Genomic DNA, 17,812 nt, shown 5'->3' with positions numbered 1-17,812 from the left:
ATTGTCTTAATACCAAAGGATCCCAGTAGAATGTTCTCCCAAATTGTGGCATTTCAGAACTGAGCTGAAGGGGAAGTAAATGTAGGATTCTGCTTTTTATTAGATAAAATACATCATCTCTCTTTTCCTTTCTCATTGAGGTAGATTACTCGCAAGAAGAGAATATAAAACAAAAAACTTCACAAGATAATTCAAAAATGATTGAGTTGGCATTGTAATTTTTAAAAACTAAATTCATACCTAAATCCTAAAGACAATCCAGATCAGTTTCTTCTGTGCATATGCGAAAAACAGAGACGGCAAGTGACCACTCCCAGACCAATGAGTGAAAGAGAGACCTGACCCAGGAGTATGCAAAGGCCAGGTCTTCTGACTCCATTATTTCCTTCCCATGCTTGTTGAGCTCATTGTTATTCAGCCCCTAAGTCGTGTCCAATTCTTGTGACCCCATGACATGTAGCCGTCCCCCGCCCCGAGCCTCCTCTGTCCTCTACTATCTCCTCGAGTTTGCTCAATCATGTTCACTGATTTGGTGATGCTATCTAATTATCTCCTCCTCTGGTGCCCTCTTCTCCTTTGGCCTTCAATCTTTCCCAGCATCAGGGTCTTTTCCAATAAGTTGGTTCTTCACATCAGGTGGTCAAAGTATTACAGTTAAACTCATAGGAAGCCAAAATAGGACATTAAGATCAGTGACTTAAGGGACAGTAAAATGGAAATGAAGATGGCACGTCCCGGCACAAGAGTTCCACTAATCTGGCTTTGCTAACTGATCTCATCCTCTTTCCTGGTAGGGGCTTCCCTGATGGCTAGATGGTAAAGAATCCACCTGCAATGCGAGAGACCTGGGTTGGATCCCTGGGTTTGATCCCTGGAGAAGGGAATGGTTACCCACTCCAGTATTCTTGCCTGGGAAGTCCCATGGACAGAGGGGCCTGGTGAGCCAGTCCATGGGGTCACAAAGAGTCAGACATGACTGAGCTATATCTGATTTATCTATCTTTCCTGGTAAGTGCACACACACATAACCCAGTGCTTCAGGTAACCATCCCCATGAATTAGATTTCTTGTACACTGTGAAGCATATTTACTCTTTCTGGTTTAGCAATTAAGTGCATGCAGCTTGGAATAGGGTTGATCAGTCTTCAAATTCCAATTCTACCACTTAACCAGCTATGTGACCTTGAACCAGTAACTTGACTTCTCTGAGCCTTGAGTTCTATAAATCGAAGGTAGTGTTCCTTTTGGGGTTGGCAAATGATGAATAAAGTGCTTGACACAGTGCACGGCACATACTATGCTTTCAATCAATGATACTTAATCTTATCCAAAAGAATTAACCACTTTTCTATGTTTTCTACGTTTCAGCTTTGAAGCATTAGATTTATCAAAATGTGTGTGAGCGGAGTTTTATGAAGCTGTTCAGTGGTGTCCTAGGTCTTTTTGCTAGACTCTATATTGACAATAATAATAAATAATTCTAGGAGAGACTCCATTTAGAAGTAAATTCTAACAGGTGGAACCTGTTTGTCTATTTTCAGCCACGTGCTCAGTGTCACTCCAGAGTATCTGTTGCATTGAACTGCAGTTCAGCTAAAGATTACTCATTTAGAGGCTCAAGAAGCCTGGAAAGATTTTAGAATTCAGGTTGGAATCAATGTCAAAGCTGAATCTGGAGATGAGGTGTTTTTACATGCCATCCCAGAAGCAAAGGGTACAAGAGACAAAAACACAGAGTGTGGCCAGGTGGGAAAAGCTCTTTGATGAGATGTCCTTTCCATAGACACTCTCCAGGAAGAGAGAGCTAAAAAACGGTCAAGCACACACTTGATGCCCACTGGGGCTTGTTTGCAGAGCCTGAATCTGGGGCAAACAGCTTGCCGCATCTCTTAATGCCTAGCCTCAGCACTTGTTTAATTTGAGATGCATTTATTTCCTATTAAAAACTGTTGCAGTCACTCTTTGGCATGAACTGCTTGCTGGAAAGCAGGGTGAGACTGTCAGATGGTTGTATTGGCTGGTGACATATTCAAGCTTTCATGTGATGGGGCAGCCGTTCAGATAATCACTTTAAATATTTCACTAACACAGCAGTAAATTTTTAAAAAGTATGCAGTGATAGTGCTTTTGTTCATCATATTCACACTGCCTTTTTATTTCTAACAAACTTTGTCTTCTGAGGCTATGTTGTCAAGAGCTCTCCCTAGAATATTATCATTTGTAATAGATGCTCCCAAATAGTTTATTTTTATTTATACCAGTAGCCGGGAAGTCATGGTAACACCTGGGAAAGTGCAAAAGCAAAATAGAATTTTCTTTTGAGGAGATAAGAAGAAGCCGCAGAGAAAAAACTGTTGGGTGCCCTTCGAGTCCTTATCTGCTGAAGTAATGAATTAGTCATCCAGAGGGGCAGGAATATTCCCAGCAGGTGAAGCTTCCCTGGTTGTCTGGGAGGTTTAATTCTCACTCACCGTTAGGAGTGACTGTGAATGCCACCTCCCCATCCTTGTGTCTATGATGAGGCTGTGAGCACTGTACCTCCCATCTGGGCGTCTGCTTTTTTGGAAAGAAAAGAGTGCAGACAAAAATCAGAATTTTTGCACAATGCCTAGAGTCTATTTCCATGAATGTTGCATTAATTACTGAGTGAGACTGTCTCTTATGAATTTTCAGGTGTGTGCTTCCAATTCATTTTTTTTCCCATTTACATAAAAAGTCGATTGGAACAGGAGTCTTTGTTGCTGCCTCAGTGGAATCTTCTCAGGGGATTTTTCACAGAGATTTATGTGCTTGAAACCAAACTTAGATCAAAAAATGTACTGAAGGTTCTTCAAATTACCATGGGAATGGTTCAGCTCTTAGTGTATTCTAGTCACACAGAGAATTTTCCAGCTAGGCTGACTCCTGGCCCAGCCTCTGCTCTCTTGGGAACTGTAGAGAGGGTATAACATTAGATTCGTGCCTTCATCCAACCTAATGAATCTAATGAATCTTCTTCCTACAACTTATATCCTTTAAAAAAAAATGAAGATAAAACATGTGAATAGACTTTTAGAAAGAGGGGTCCATACAGTGCAGTGGGTAAAAACAGAGACGACAGAGCCAGACCTGCTATGAGCATGCGACATCAAGTCCATTTCTTGAGGGCTTTGAGATTGGATCATGTCATCAGCTAAACAGAGATGACAGTGGTACCTCTCTCGTAGAGTTGTGGGAGTAAATGAGATGGCCCAAAGAGCCTCCAGCACAGTGCCTGGCATATACATTCTCGCTATGATTTTACTATTCAGAGGTTTTCTTAATTCAAGTCATTTTGGCCTCAGAAATCATTCCATGCAAATATAAACTCTGGATGTGCCTACCTAAAAAAGTGGGAGTTTAAGTCATGATGTAACATAACAGTTCTGTTGCAAAGAAAGGACTGAGCTCAAAACTGGAGAACTGAATATCTTATGAGAACAAGTCCACCCTCCTTCCCAGAAGGCAGACTTGAGGCAGAGATGTTGAGGAAAGCAGTCTTGGTGGAGAAGTCAAGCAAGCCTCCACACGACACTCAAACTCAGGGACCAGCTTCATCTGCTGTCACCAAAGGGCAGCGAGGCAGGTGGCGAGCCAGGAAGGAAAATCCCTTCCTGCCTCGTTCTCTCTCACTGCTCAAGCCATCACTTCAGTTCAGTTCAGTTCAGTTCAGTCACTCATTCGTGTCTGACTCTTTGCAGGCCCATGGACTGCAGCATACCAGGCTTCCCTGTCCATCACCAACTCCCAGAGTTTGCCTGAGTGCCATCACAATTACCAAGGCAACTACATAGATAGTCTAGAAATCTACCACAAGGACTCTGATTCAGCAGGTGCTATTGTAGATTCTGACATAGTGTGCTTTGGATAAAACCCACAGATCTGTATTATGTATACACACATATATATAATATTTAATTTATAATATTTATAGTACACATTTTACAATTGAACATTTATTATCATTCAAAATTCAAAATGGACAAGAATAGAGATAATAAACATCCTGTCTCCTGCCCCAGCTCCCTTCCCTAGAAATAACCAATGTTATCTTTATATTATTCCAGAGCTGTTTTATTCACATACAAAGATACATTTATTTTCTCATATTTTACATAAATGTGGATCAGCATCTTACAGTTTTCAGAGTACAAGTCTTTTGCCTCCTTAGGGAGGTTTGTTCCTAGGTATTTCATTCTTTTTGATGCAATGGTAAATGGGATTTTTTTTAAAATTTCTCTTGCTGATGTTTTGATGTTAGTGTATAGGAATGCAAGAGATTTCTGTGTATTAATGTTGTGTCCTGCAACTTTACCAAATTCATTGATGAGCTCTAATAGTTTTCTTTTAGCATTTTTGGGATTTTCTATGTATAGTATCATGTCATCTGCAAACAGTGACAGTTTTGTACTTCTTTTCCAAACTGCATTCATTTCTTTCTCTTCTTTGATCTCCATGGTTAGGACTTCCAAAACTATTTTTAATAAAAAGTGGCATGAGTGGATATCCTTGTCTTGTTCCTGATCTTAGATGAAATGTTTTCTGATTTTCACTATTGAGAAGAATGTTAGCTATCAGTTCGTCATTTATGGTCTTTGTTACATTGAGGTAGGGCTTCCTTTCTGGCTCAGCTGGTAAAGAATCCGCCTGCAATGCTGGAGACCTGGGTTCAATCCCTGGGTTAAGAAGATCCCCTGGAAAAGGGAAAAGCTACCCACCCCAGTGTTCTGGCCTGGAGAATTCCATGGACTGTATAGTACATGGGGTGGCAAACAGACACGATTGAGCAACTTTCACTTTGACGTTGAGGTAGGTTCCCTCTCTACCCACATTCTGAAGAGTTTTTATCATAAATGGGTGTTGAATGTTGTCAAAAGCTTTTTCTGCATCTGAGATAATGTATTTTTTGTTCTTCAGTTGTTTAATGTGGTGTATCACATTGATTGACTTGAGATTTTGAAAACTGCCTGCATCCCTGGGATAAATCCCACTTGATCATGGTGCATTATCCTTTTCATGTATTGTTGGATTCTCTTTGCTAGTATTTAGTAAGATACTAAATATTTATTGTCAAGGATTTTTGCATCTATGTTCATCAACTGGCCTGTAATTTTCTTTTTTTTTTTTATTTTTTTTTATTTTTTTTTATTTTTATTTTATTTTTTTTTTTGAGTTGACTCATTTTTTTTTCTTTTTTTTTTTCTTTTTTTTTAATTTTTAGTTTTTTATTTTTTAAATTTTAAAATCTTTAATTCTTACATGCATTCCCAAACATGAACCCCCCTCCCACCTCCCTCCCCAGAACATCTTTCTGGGTCATCCCCATGCACCAGCCCCAAGCATGCTGCATCCTGCGTCAGACATAGACTGGCGATTCAATTCACATGATAGTATACATGTTAGAATGTCATTCTCCCAAATCATCCCACCCTCTCCCTCTCCCTCTGAGTCCAAAAGTCCATTATACACATCTGTGTCTCTTTCCCTGTCTTGCATACAGGGTCATCATTGCCATCTTCCTAAATTCCATATATATGTGTTAGTATACTGTATTGGTGTTTTTCTTTCTGGCTTACTTCACTCTGTATAATCGGCTCCAGTTTCATCCATCTCATCAGAACTGATTCAAATGAATTCTTTTTAACGGCTGAGTAATACTCCATTGTGTATATGTACCACAGCTTTCTTATCCATTCATCTGCTGATGGACATCTAGGTTGTTTCCATGTCCTGGCTATTATAAACAGTGCTGCGATGAACATTGGGGTACATGTGTCTCTTTCAATTCTGGTTTCCTCGGTGTGTATGCCCAGAAGTGGGATTGCTGGGTCATAAGGTAGTTCTATTTGCAATTTTTTAAGGAATCTCCACACTGTTCTCCATAGTGGCTGTACTAGTTTGCATTCCCACCAACAGTGTAGGAGGGTTCCCTTTTCTCCACACCCTCTCCAGCATTTATTGCTTGCAGATTTTTGGATCGCAGCCATTCTGACTGGTGTGAAGTGGTACCTCATTGTGGTTTTGATTTGCATTTCTCTAATAATGAGTGATGTTGAGCATCTTTTCATGTGTTTGTTAGCCATCCGTATGTCTTCTTTGGAGAAATGTCTATTTAGTTCTTTGGCCCATTTTTTGATTGGGTCGTTTATTTTTCTGGAGTTGAGCTGCATAAGTTGCTTGTATATTTTTGAGATGAGTTGTTTGTCAGTTGCTTCATTTGCTATTATTTTCTCCCATTCAGAAGGCTGTCTTTTCACCTTGCTTATAGTTTCCTTTGTTGTGCAGAAGCTTTTAATTTTAATTAGATCCCATTTGTTTATTTTTGCTTTTATTTCCAGAATTCTGGGAGGTGGATCATAGAGGATCCTGCTGTGATTTATGTCTGAGAGTGTTTTGCCTATGTTCTCCTCTAGGAGTTTTATAGTTTCTGATCTTACATTTAGATCTTTAATCCATTTTGAGTTTATTTTTGTGTGCGGTGTTAGGAAGTGATCTAGTTTCATTCTTTTACAAGTGGTTGACCAGTTTTCCCAGCACCACTTGTTAAAGAGATTGTCTTTACTCCATTGTATATTCTTGCCTCCTTTGTCAAAGATAAGGTGTCCATATGTGTGTGGATTTATCTCTGGGCTTTCTATTTTGTTCCATTGATCTATATGTCTGTCTTTGTGCCAGTACCATACTGTCTTGATGACTGTGGCTTTGTAGTAGAGCCTGAAGTCAGGCAAGTTGATTCCTCCAGTTCCATTCTTCTTTCTCAAGATTGCTTTGGCTATTCGAGGTTTTTTGTATTTCCATACAAATCTTGAAATTATTTGTTCTAGTTCTGTGAAAAATGTGGCTGGTAGCTTGATAGGGATTGCATTGAATTTGTAAATTGCTTTGGGTAGTATACTCATTTTCACTATATTGATTCTTCCAATCCATGAACATGGTATATTTCTCCATCTATTAGTGTCCTCTTTGATTTCTTTCATCAGTGTTTTATAGTTTTCTATATATAGGTCTTTAGTTTCTTTAGGTAGATATATTCCTAAGTATTTTATTCTTTTCGTTGCAATGGTGAATGGAATTGTTTCCTTAATTTCTTTTTCTACTTTCTCATTATTCGTGTATAGGAATGCAAGGGATTTCTGTGTGTTGATTTTATATCCTGCAACTTTACTATATTCATTGATGAGCTCTAGTAATTTTCTGGTGGAGTCTTTAGGGTTTTCCATGTAGAGGATCATGTCATCTGCAAACAGTGAGAGTTTTACTTCTTCTTTTCCAATTTGGATTCCTTTTATTTCTTTTTCTGCTCTGATTGCTGTGGCCAAAACTTCCAGAACTATGTTGAATAGTAGCGGTGAAAGTGGACACCCTTGTCTTGTTCCTGACTTTAGGGGAAATGCTTTCAATTTTTCACCATTGAGGATAATGTTTGCTGTGGGTTTGTCATAGATAGCTTTTATTATGTTGAGATATGTTCCTTCTATTCCTGCTTTCTGGAGAGTTTTTATCATAAATGGATGTTGAATTTTGTCAAAGGCCTTCTCTGCATCTATTGAGATAATCATATGGTTTTTATTTTTCAATTTGTTAATGTGGTGAATTACATTGATTGATTTGCGGATATTGAAGAATCCTTGCATCCCTGGGATAAAGCCCACTTGGTCATGATGTATGATCTTTTTAATGTGTTGTTGGATTCTGACTGCTAGAATTTTGTTGAGGATTTTTGCATCTATGTTCATCAGAGATATTGGCCTGTAGTTTTCTTTTTTTGTGACATCTTTGTCAGGTTTTGGTATTAGGGTGATGGTGGCCTCATAGAATGAGTTTGGAAGTTTACCTTCCTCTGCAATTTTCTGGAAGAGTTTGAGTAGGATAGGTGTTAGCTCTTCTCGAAATTTTTGGTAGAATTCAGCTGTGAAGCCATCTGGATCTGGGCTTTTGTTTGCTGGAAGATTTCTGATTACAGTATCAATTTCCGTGCTTGTAATGGGTCTGTTAAGATTTTCTATTTCTTCCTGGTTCAGTTTTGGTCTTTGTCTGGTTTTGGTATCAGGGGTTGGTGGTCTCATACAAAAGGTTTAGGAGTGTTTCTCCCTCGGCAATTTTTTGAAAGGGTTTGAGGAGAGGTGTTAACTCTTTTCTAAATCTTTTATAGGATTTGCCTGTGAAGTCATCTGACCCTGAACTTTTGTTTATTGAAAAGTTTTTCATCACAGTTGCAAATTTTTGTGATTGGTCTGTTCAAATTTTCTATTTCTTCCTGGCTCAGTCATGGGAGATTGTACCTTTCTAAGCATTTGTCCATTTCTTCTGGGGTGTCCATTTTATTGGTGTAGAGCTGCTTGTAGTAGTCTCTCATGATCCTTTGTATTTCTGTGGTATCTGTTGTAACTTCTTTTTCATTTCTAATTTTATTGATTTGAGTGCTTTCCCTTTTTTCATAATGAGTCTGGCTAAACATTTATCAATGCTATCTTTTTAAAGGACTATCTTTCATTTTCACTGACCATTTCTGCTTTTCCTTTGTCTCTATTTCTGCTCTGTTTGATTTCTTTCCTCCTACTAGTTTTGGCTTTGGTTGCTCTGCTTTCTCTAGTTGCTTTAGGTGTAGGGCTAGGTTGTTTGCTTGAGATTATTCTTATTTCCCAAGGTAACACTGTATTGCTATAAATGTCCCTCTTAGAATAGCTTTTGCTGCATCCCACAGGTTTTAAATCATTGTGCTTTTATTTCATTTAATTTCTTCTGTGGTTTGATGACTATCTTTACTATTGTTTCAACTGCTTTTCTTTTTTGTCTGTATATCTGTTGTAGATTTTTGCTTTGCAGTTACCATGAGGTTTTGATATAGCACTCTCTCTATATACATGATTGTTTTAAGTTGTTGGTCTCTTAGTTTCAAATGCGTTCCCATTATCTTGCATTTGTACTCTCTTCTCACAACTGCTGGTTTTGATATCATAGTTGTGTGTAGATGATTTCCAACCTTAACTGTATATTTGCCTTTATCAGTGAGCAAAATTACAGTGAGTATTTGGAAGTTTCTTGTTTCTAGTTATGCCTTTTTCTTTTCTGCTTTGAGAAGCATTTGTTGAAGAGCTGTTCTGGTGGTGCTGAATTTCTTAGTTTTTGCTTGTCTGTAAAGTTTTTGATTTCTCTTTGGAGTCTGAACGAGTCCTGCTGGGTAGAGTATTCTTCATTGTAGGCTTTTCCCTTTCATCACTTTAAATATATCATGCCACTCCGTTCTGGCTTGCAGAGTTCCTGCGGAAAAATCAGCTGATAACCTTATGGGGATTCCCTTGTATCTTTATTTATTGTTTTTGCCTTGTTGTTTTAGTATTTTCTCCTTGGCTTTAATTTTTGTCCATTTGATTAATGTGTGTCTCAGCATGCTGGACTTGGGCGTATCCTGTATTGGACTTTCTGCACTTCCTGGACTTGAGAGTGTTTCCTTTCCCATGTTAGGGAAGTTTTTGATGATTATCTATTCAAATATGTTCTCAGGCCCTCTCCCCCCTACCCCCACTTTTGGGACTCCTTTAATGCACATGTTGTTGTGTTTAATATTTTCCCAGAGGTCTCTGAGACTGTCCTTTTTCACTCTTTTTTTTCTTTATTCTGTTCCACAGCAGTTATTTCCACCATTCTTTCTTCCAGGTGACTTATTCATTCTTTGGCCTCATTTACTCTGATGTTGATTCCTTCCAGGATACTTTTTCATTTCAGGGACTGTATTTTTCATCTCCTTTTGTTTGTTCTTTAAATCTTTTAGCTCATCATTAAGCATGTTTTGGTAACTTCTCAGTCTGTGCCTCAATTCTTTTTCTAAAATCTTGGATCATCTTTATTGTCATTGCTCTGAATTATTTTTCAGGTAGATCGCCTATCTGCACATCACTTAGTTGTTCTTCTGGGATTTTATCCTGTTCCTTCATCTGGAAGATTTTCTCTCCTGTCTCATTCTGTCTAACTCACTCTGTTTATGGTCTCCTTTCTGCAGGCTGCGGAGTCGCAGTTCCTCTTCTATTGTCTGCCCCCTAGTGGGTGAAGCTGGGTGTAGCCCCGCTAGTAAACAGGGTCATGTCAAGTGATGTGTTTAGAGGCAGCTGTGGACTCAGGATGACTTTAGGAAGCCTGTTTGCTGACAGGTGGGGCTGTGTTCCCACTGTTGGTTGTTTTAACTGAAGTGTTCCAAGACTGAAGCCTGCAGGCTATTGGGTGGGGTCAGGGCTTCCCTGATAGCTCAGCTGGTAAAGAATCTGTCTGCAATGCACAAGACCTCGGTTCAATTCCTGGGCTGGGAAGGTCTGCTGGAGAAGGGATAGGCTACCCACTCCAGTCTTCTTGGGCTTCCCTTGTGGCTCAGCTGGTAGAGTCCGTCCCCAATGTGGGAGACCTGGATTCGATCCCTGGGTTGGGAAGATCCCCTGGAAGCGGGAGAGGCTACCTACTCCAGGATTCTAGCCTGGAGAATTCCAGGGACTGTATAATCAGTGGGGTCACAAACAGTTGGACATGACTTGAGTGACTTTCACTTCAGGCAACCTCTGGGAGAGTTCATGTTGATGGATATTCCCTGGGACTCTGCCACCGATGTCCTTGTCCCTACCTGTGGCTTGAGCCACAGCCATCCTCCGCTTCCTCAGGAGATCCTCTAAGACCCCAGCAGGTCTGGCGCAGTTTCCTAGGAGTCACTGCTTAGCCCTGAGTCCCAGTGATGAGAAACCTTGTGTGTGCCCTCCAAGAGTGGAGTCTCTGTCTCTGTCTCTGCCAGTCCTCCAGAGTGTCTGCACTCAAACCCCTCTAGCCTTCAAAGCCAGAGGGTGCTCCGCCTGATGCCAGCCCTCCAGCTGTGGGAAGCTGGAGTGGGACTCAGAACTCTCACTCCTGTGGGAGAACCTCTGCTGCTACTGCTGCTGCTAAGTCGCTTCAGTCGTGTCCGACTCTGCGACCCCGTAGACAGCAGCCTACCAGGCTCCCCCGTCCCTGGGATTCTCCAGGCAAGAACACTGGAGTGGGTTGCCCCATTTCCTTCTCCAATGCATGAGAGTGAAAAGTGAAAGTGAAGTCACTCAGTCGTGTCCGAGTCTTCGCGACCCCATGGACTGCAGCCCACCAGGCTCCTCCATCCATGGGATTTTCCAGGCAAGAGTACCGGAGTGGGGTGCCATCACCTTCTCCGGGGAGAACCTCTATGATAAAGTTATTTTCGAGTTTGTGGGTCACCCACCCAGTGGAGAGAGAATTTGATTATCTCGCTAAAGCACCCCTCCTGCTGTCTCAATGTGGCTTCTTCTTGGATGTAGAATATCTTTTTTGGTAGGTTCCAGTCTTGTCAAAAGTTGTTCAGCAGTTATGATTTTGGTGATTTTGTGAGAGGAGATGAGCTCAAGTTCTACTCCATCTTGTCCCTCCACCCTCCAATCAGTAACAATTTTTTTTTAATATAAGGAATTTGTTGCCACATTTGATCACACAAAAGTTCATATACAAAATTATATTCTATATATAAAATACTGCCCTATTAGTATATATGAAGTTATTTAATTCAAAGCAGTAGGATTTGGTTACTATGTATGTTGGATGCAAATTGTACCAGCTTTGCAAGAGACAATATGCTGATATAAATGTGCTGATATCATGTCAAGGAGGTATGGGATTTAGTGGGAATATTGCATCATAGAAATCAGTAATCACTGGAAAACAGGAGAAAACTGGTTGGTAAACATTTACCAACACAGCACTGTTTCTGTAGGTCAGGTATCCCAAACCAAACACACACACTGTCCTTAACAGGCACAACTGCAGAGACAGAGCAGGCAGGCAGGCACTGCTAAAAAGAAAGATATTTTATTAAAGAGTACATTACTAAGACTGGCACATTAAATAGAAAGTTAATCACAGTATTGACTTCTTAGCTTTAATCACTGAATTCTTGCCAGTAACCAAAAATGTGGATTAGACACAGAATTTATCTCTCATCCCTTTGCTATTAAGTATCTACATAATTATTTCTGTAGTCAGAGTCTCCAAAGCTAAACACAAGATGAAGAAAAAATGTCCCCAGGTCCTTACTCTTATAGTCCTAGAATGCAAATCAGAAGTCTAGATATTTAATAACTTCTCTGGCAACAAAATGAAGCATGTGGAGAATGTCTCAGGCACATTTGATAAGTTATCACACTTTCTAAATCTCCTATCTTTGACTCTTAGAGCAAATATTTCCAAAAACCAAGTAGCATTTCGAGATTTTCTAGCATTAAATAGCCTTGGAATTCCCCACTTAAGTTGAGGAATAGTATTCATACATTTGCCCTTTTGACCCTTTTCTCCCCTAGAGTGCTAAGCAAGAAATTAGCTCTCTTCCCTCACCTTACTGATGGCTGCAGTTTCAACTTGTGAGTAAATCAAATGCATTACATGCTGTTTTAATTACCTACTTCTTGTTTGTGAAACCCAACTATTGGTCAAAAATGACATTCCGTAAACAGGAAAAACAATGGTGTTACTCTGGGAACTTTTAGTGCTCTGATAATCCCAAATAAAAGCATGCAATACTATGTGGCAAGGAGCACAGTCACTGGCCTTGTGTGGATTGTGCTGCAGGTTTGTCAAGGGCTTTCCCATTGTCCCAGTCAATAGCACCTGCAGGCCTTTGGTGACTTAATAGCAAGCTGACTCTGCCTTATGTTTCCATATATTCCTCTCTGCCTACAAACTGCACAGGCCCCTGCACTCAACACCCACCCAAAAGCTTTCTCTAAAGCACTGTGATGACTCCTAATAAAAGAATGCAGAGAATAAAAGATTTGAGCTGTTGCCCTCAATCCTAGGAAGCCTGGAAAGGGACCCAGAGGAGTGTCATAGAGGACTGCAGCTCAAAGCCTCTTCTCTCTGGCATTGCACCATGCAGCCCAGGACCTTCCTTCTCACTGGTCCAGAAAGTATAAACTCAGCTCCTTCATCTAGAATACCCCCACATTTCTACTTGCATGACAGATAGTAAAGCCTTTAAACTGACCTCACTGGTGAAGAGATTGTGGATTGGTGGTGGTGATGCGTGGGAGCATGCCAAGTTGCTTCAGGCATGTCTGAACTCTTTGCAACCTTATGAACAGTAGCCTGCGAGGCTCCTCTGTCCATGGGATTCTCCTGGCAAGATACTGGAGTGGGTTGCCATTTCCTCCTCCAGGGGGTCTTCTCTACCCAGGGATCAAACCAGAGTCTCTTGAATCTGCTGTATTGGCAGGCGGGTTCTTCACCTCCAGCACCAGCTGGGAAGCCTGTGGCCTCCCAAGGGTCCTATCATTGGACAGGTCAGCGTCATACCAGACTCTGCACCGTGGAGCACTGACCTGTCCAGGACAGACAGAGGTTGCTAGAGGACTCTTAGGAGGGCTTTGGGGAAGACAGAGAAAAGAGGATTAGGATAAAGAGGGGAAACTTTTCCTCATTAAATAAACTTGAAGAAAGCCTGTCTTTCTCGTGTCCCAGGTTTTCTAAACGTTGCTGTTCTCTTCTGACAATTTTATCTAATTAACATCTATTTTTCACTTCTTTATGCAGTAATCAGAGTTCAATTACCGGAACCCAGCTGCTGATGCTAAAAAGTACTGGAAAATTATATTCATACAATAAATCCTCAGATGCCCTCACCATCTCCTAAAGCAAAACAAAGGAGTTTGATTCCTCAACTCTCTCTATTACCTATGTACCTTTCCTTCCCCTTTTATAAATTCTTCTGTGACTTTGGTTCCATTTCAGGACCATTATTGAAGGCCCATAGGGAGAGGGTCAAAGAAAGGAATAAAAATAAACACGAACACTAACACAGACGTTTCCATCTAAGGATCATAAAGGACTTCCAATGTATGTACATATTCCAACATTTTTGTTTTTAAGGAATCAAACGAAATTTGAAGAGCATTTTACCTGAAGTTAGGTACAGAGAATTTTGCTTTCCAGATGGGAAAATTCTCGCCTCACTTTGTATATTCTTTATTAGCTTGATGAGAGAGGTGGTCATTGAAATCCTTCCCTGAAGGTCTTATAAACAAACTTATGATTAATTACATGGTTAATTTTGATAATGATTAATATTTATATGTTTCTAATTCTATCAAATTTTTTGTGTGTATGTAAGAGGTTACATTTTATAATATTTTGGTCATCTTAAGTCTTTGAATAAGAAGGGAAGGAGGTAAGGGAGAGTAGGAAGAAAGGAGGAAGATGGAATAAGAAAATGAAGGAAGGAAAATGGAGGGAGGAAAGGAAAAGAAAAGAAAAATTGTGACCTTTTTAGATGATTCTGAAAAATACAAAGTTTTGTAGAACTTGGGGTGTTCCTTTGCTATTTTAAGTAAAAAGAGGAAAGAACCAAGATTTGCTATGGGGCTCCCTGTCTGTCAACTACTCCATGTACTTAATTCACTTAAAAATCTCAATAAATAGTTGGTAGATAGAGGTATTATCCTTGACATTATGAAACTGAGAATTCTTGAGTTTACATGCCATGGTTAAGGAGTCAGATAAGACTGTCCAAACCTTCCTCTTCCCTTTCCATGTTATCTATTTTCATGATGTGTCTGTTTCCTGGCATATCATCATGCCTGATTTCCTGATAACTGGTTGGCCATTCCAAGTCTTTGAACTCTGCTTCCTATTATAAGATTGTTGATAGAAAGGAGGACCGTCCACTGTACAGAATTTCTCACAGTAAACTTCAGGACAAGAATTGAGAGTCAAAAGCAAAATTTCCTTGGGATTTAATAGAATTCATAAGCATCACTCTTCCCATAGCACAAGCAGAACACAACCAATGTTGTTTACTTAGGGTAACTTCTTACTGTTCCAGTCCTCTGGTTGTAAAGATATCCTAGGCCTCAAATATTAAAATTTGCTCAGTTCTAATCCCCAGATGACTTACGTGATCTTAGACATTTTTTTTTCTTAAACTAGATTAATCAAGATCAAAGAATGTATGTGTTCTTCATATGTGTATTGAAAGAACTCAGTTTTGAGATAAGCATTCAGGAGAAGAACAGAATCCCTGAACCAAGAGAAGCACCAGCTCAGGACCATCAGGAGGTCAGCACAGGACCTACATGCGCCCAGGGTAGTGGCCATCTTTGACTGGGACAGCTCGGGTTTTTCTCCTGTTGCCCAGAATATTATATGCATAGTGCCCCCATCCCTTCACAGGAGAGTCCCAGTTTGGGTGGCATCCTCTGTGGTCATTCTACCTGTATAATGTAAAACCTAGACTGCCAGAGTAGACACATGTGGACTTCCCTACCTTGAGTTTTGCTATGGTGAGAACATGCAATATTAATACAACATTATGAGGCCTTAGTGAAGCCAAACCAACTATATAACAAATGCTGCTTATGTAATTCATAACATATGTTGAAAGCAGCTATTTGCTTCTCTGCAATGGCAGACCTGTTTTCACAGAGATGGGCGGAGGAAGCTCAGCTGGCTTTGGAGTCGATGACAGAGCTGGGTTAGAATCCTCGCCCTGCCACTTTCTACAGCAATGACCTTGACCTGGCAGCTCTAGTCTCCCTAAGGCTCAACTGTATATTCTACTAAGAGAATAGGCATAATACCACCTACCACCCAGGGTTGCTTTTACCAGAATAACAAGGGCTTTAGAGCCACAGACACCTCTGTTTAAATACCATTTTTACTACTTCTTGGCTGAATGACCTTGGCATTAAATTTGACCTAGAGACTCAGTTTCCTTATCTACAGAAAATCATAACAAGTACAGTTCCTATCTCAGAGGTTATTTTGAGGACTAAATAATATAATGCATATAACATAAGCATGTAATAAATACTCTGTCATCATTTTGAAATATAATATGGGGATATACTTAAGGCCTATAAATAATTTGTACCAGAAATTGTTAAGATTGCTTTCTCTCAGGCCACACATTATTAGGTACTAACTGGTCTAGCTCAAATCACAGTGATATTATCTGAGAATCAAATTAAGATTTCACTTGGTTTTAAATACTCAACCAGAGGTTCACATAAATATACCCTATGAATTATACCCCTGAATTGGATGAATTAAAACCTAAATGGCATTGTTTTCCATGAAACAAATTTAAATTGCTAGAATTACTTCCTTATGTATGCTGTTTTATACTCCAAGCTCTTTCATACTTTTCCACCTTCATTCTTAGTCATAAAAATCTCATTTTCTGAGTCACTTATTGGTTTTCTTTTGAGACAGTTTATCCAAATGCAGCATGCATATTGAATAAAGGTAAACATAATATGTGATTCCCTAAGATTCCAGAGATTTTTACTAAAATAGAAACTAGCAAATATATGTAAGCCTTCCTAGTATGTATATGTATCTAAATATCTATACACAGACACACACATACATTGTATATATAGTGTGTATATATAAACATGTATGTATGTGCCCAAGGAAATACATAACCAACTCAATCTCAAATACACATATGTATATATAAATGACAGTTTTCAGCCCTGTTTATATATTTCAATGGAAATTGACATGAGATTTCTGTATTCCCTCATTGGAAATCACTCAATTGAAGGACAGATTATTCATGAATACTCTATTGGCAGCAAAATGAAAAGAGATGTCCAATGCTGCGTGGCAAGGAGAGGGTGTTAGAGACTGTTGGGAGCATAGACAGAGGCCTGAGTGCAAGTCCCTATTCCAGCACTTGTCACGTATAGGACGCTATGAAGTTATCCTCCGGTGTCATTGCTCCTATAGAATTCTGACAACTGAAATATCAGAAGTGAAAAGCTCGTTGCCTAAGCCTTTCATGTATTTCCCAAAGTATGCGATGCATTCCAATGTGATCCTCTCATTTTAGGAGGTACAAAATGTTTAGTAACCCTGAATTAAAGATGAAGCTATTCCCTTCTAAGTGTACTGTCAATCCTCTAATTATAAGGCAAAAGAAGACTTGGTTTTAACACCTGTCTAACTCTGACCATTATCCACATGGAGATCAGGTCTCTGGCACATAGCCTGGGAAGATAAGAAATTGTAACTAGAATGGAATATTATTTTGTTTCCATTGTTTATATTTTTAAAATTAATTTCCATTTACTATTTTCCATTCTGGTTTTCCATCTAAAATTGTACAGTGAATTCTTACTTTTAGGGTATTTAAGTTTTAAAAATAAGATGATTGAAATAATTAGTGCACCTAACACACTGACTCAACACAAATCGCGCCGTGGTCACCAAGGCCTGGTGTCTGGAAACATCATGTTCCTGTTCCTAGTACCCATTATTAAAGGGTTGCCATGCTCTGTACAAGGCGCTGTTGAGCACAGCACACTGCACTGACTTTCCTTCAGGACAAGAATAAGCACGTTCATATACAAACAGAGCTACCGCACAGACCACACAGGCTGAGGCTTCTGTGCCATTCCCTTTCTAGCTTCCATGACTTGAATCCTCTCTTTCCCACTGACTCTATGCTTGTGGTCCAGAGGCACCATGGCCGAAACTGCTATTCCATTAACACACTTGGATGTCAACTCAATAAGCAGAGAGTCCAGTAGGGAAGACACAACATGCACAAAAATAATATACGGTAGGAAATCATCAGGTAGTCATAGGGCAGTATAATATTGACAGGGGAAATAGAAATAGTAACCAAAAATGGTACCTACCTTCTCCTCTGTAATGTGGGCTGATTAAGTGAAAGGTACGTTCGTTCATGTCTGTGTATCAGTTAGTCACGGAAGCAGAGGCTTACTGTGATTGCACTTTAAAGTGCTTTCATTAT

The 17,812-nt window shown here is 39.7% G+C and overlaps 1 protein-coding gene across 1 annotated transcript in view; it reads left to right on the top strand.

Moving 5' to 3' along the window:
* The window catches only part of LINGO2 (leucine rich repeat and Ig domain containing 2), a 1,426,386-nt gene that overhangs the window by 1,391,703 nt on the left and 16,871 nt on the right, over positions 1-17,812 (top strand). The gene's annotated exons all lie outside the window — the stretch shown is intronic.

The sequence above is a fragment of the Ovis canadensis genome, chromosome 2 (assembly GCF_042477335.2).
Source record: "Ovis canadensis isolate MfBH-ARS-UI-01 breed Bighorn chromosome 2, ARS-UI_OviCan_v2, whole genome shotgun sequence".
Classification (NCBI taxonomy): domain Eukaryota; kingdom Metazoa; phylum Chordata; class Mammalia; order Artiodactyla; family Bovidae; genus Ovis; species Ovis canadensis.
This window is presented reverse-complemented; position numbering and strand designations above follow the sequence as displayed.